At 34.0% G+C, this 2,301-nt stretch overlaps 1 non-coding gene across 1 annotated transcript; it reads left to right on the forward strand.

Annotated features, from left to right (window-relative positions):
- The first annotated feature begins 552 nt into the window (after nt 1-552).
- On the forward strand, nt 553-624 carry TRNAD-GUC (transfer RNA aspartic acid (anticodon GUC)). The gene has a single exon. It is a non-coding gene; the product is annotated as a tRNA-Asp (tRNA).
- The last annotated feature ends 1,677 nt before the right edge of the window (nt 625-2,301 follow it).

Consider the following 2,301-nt stretch of genomic DNA (forward strand, 5'->3'; position numbering starts at 1 on the left):
AGTAATTAAAGAAGTACTATTAGTATTTCTTCTTCTTCCTAAAGCTCTCTACTTTATTTAGATTTCTTCAAGATAATATATAAAAATGGCCATTAGAAAATCAAACAAGCTACCACAAGCTGCAGTTTTGAAGCAAATTATGAAAAGATGTTCGAGTTTGGGTAAGAAGCAGGACTATGATGATGAAGAATATGGACTTCTCATTGAAGTACCTAAAGGACATTTTGCAGTATAAGTGGGAGAGAACCGAACTCGATACATCGTAGCAATTTCTTTCTTGACTCACCCTCAATTTCAGTGTCTTCTCCAATGCGCTGAAGAAGAATTTGGATTTGATCACGACATGGGCATCACCATTCCATGCGAAGAAACTATTTTCCTGTCACTAACTTCCATGCTTCGCTAGTAGTGAAGTACCTGAAAAGAAGAAAAGATTGTGAATACAAATTGGTGTGTTGTGTTTTTTTATCTTTCTTCATATAGTACTTTTTTCCTTTTTTGGTACTTTATAATTTTATAACTTTAGTCTATCAACAGTCTAATCACAAGCAAGTCGTTGTAGTATAGTGGTGAGTATTCCCGCCTGTCACGCGGGTGACCCGGGTTCGATCCCCGGCAACGGCGTTTCCCTTCTTTTTATTAAAAAGAACTAACCTATGATATCCTTAGTTCTTTTTATGGTCAGAATCAGATTTGTTGAAGGAAAAAAAAGGAAAAATCTTGGAATTTTTTTTCTCACTCGTCAACCAATCAGTCAATCGCACCCCTTTAGTAGAATTACCAGTTAATCTAGAAAATATCAACAAAAACAGCATTTACTAGACTATGAATGAAGTCTGCTATGCTGATAATAGCTATTCTTTTAGGAAAGGAGTATATTTATGTGTACCCCTTACAAATGGTTTTGCAATGTTAAGAAATTCATTTTTTCTCAGCCTGCTATGCTCTCATTTTTTAGTCCAAGAACTGCCCTTTGAGCAGCTAACTTACCGGTTCAACATTGTCATATATTTCAAACATCAAATTTGCAGAAAGAAATGAGTATCAGTTTCCGTGTCATGAACCTTTTGGAATAACATATCAGTGAATCTGCTAACCCAATTCAATTGCAAAGATCCCAGTGAAAGAACACAAAGCAGTTGAAAGAGAGAAACTTAAACCATTGTCCATCAGGTTAAAGAGACAGGAGGTTAAAATACACTCGTTAGGGGCGGCCCAACATTGTTGGTGGCCTAAAGCAAAATCTCGATGATGGACCCTAATTTGTTAACAAAATAAATTTTTATATTTTTGTTTGAAATCTATTTTTTTAAACTTTTTTTAATGATAATATAGCTAATCCGATCCATTTAGATTCTCCTAATACATTATTGATCCTAATGCAAAATTGTTATAGGATATGTATTTAACAAAAAATAATTCTTTTTATCTTATTGAGTATACGGATTAGAGTATTATCTTCTACTTGTAATATTTCCTTTAACGTCGGTTCCCACCCTCCAAGAACTTCTCACCTTGCTCTTGGGGTAAGTCGAACTCACAACCTCTTGGTTGGAAGTGGAGGGTGCTCACCACTAAAGCAACCCACTCTTGTCAAAAATAAAAGATAGCTTTATACCCTTTAAATAAAAAATCAAATTTTACTCACTAAATAAAAAAATCAAAGATATCTTTATACCCTTTAAATTATTAAAATCTCAACTTTCAGCGTAGTCACAAATTAAAATTTTCTTTTCCTTTTTATATTAAGTTATTTACTTTTTAACATTAAGATACTCAATTTTTATATAAAAAAATTGAAATTACTACCAAGGGATTTTGGGGGCCCTAAGCCATTGCTTGTGCTGCCTTACCCTTGAGCCGCCTATGACACGCATGGTGTAAAAGTTATTTATATTTGTCAGCGTATATAAGTTAAATCAGACAATGTTCCAAATTATATCCTAGCAAAGTGGAGAAGCTGAGTTATTCAAAACTTCAAGATAAATTTCTTTTGGATACATTTGGTGAGAAAAATGGATGTCGCATCTGTATTTTTTGAATTATAATCTTTGTGAGTCAAAAAACACCAATCTTTATGATGCTATGCCTCATTTAGATCCTAACTAATCAATTGTACAAAGACGGATCTCCTGCTTTGCTATACAAAATTGTGAGGCCTAAAAGGAAAAAAGATCTCAACTATATTCTTAAATCCTAAACTGAGAAGTGATGCCAATGAAGATGTCCGCTGAGCAGGGAATTGTGACACCACCCATTGGATGATTGAAGCCAAATTCTTCCTCAGCTTGACTTAGCAAA

This window comes from Nicotiana tabacum, chromosome 7 (assembly GCF_000715075.1).
Source record: "Nicotiana tabacum cultivar K326 chromosome 7, ASM71507v2, whole genome shotgun sequence".
Lineage (NCBI taxonomy): Eukaryota > Viridiplantae > Streptophyta > Magnoliopsida > Solanales > Solanaceae > Nicotiana > Nicotiana tabacum.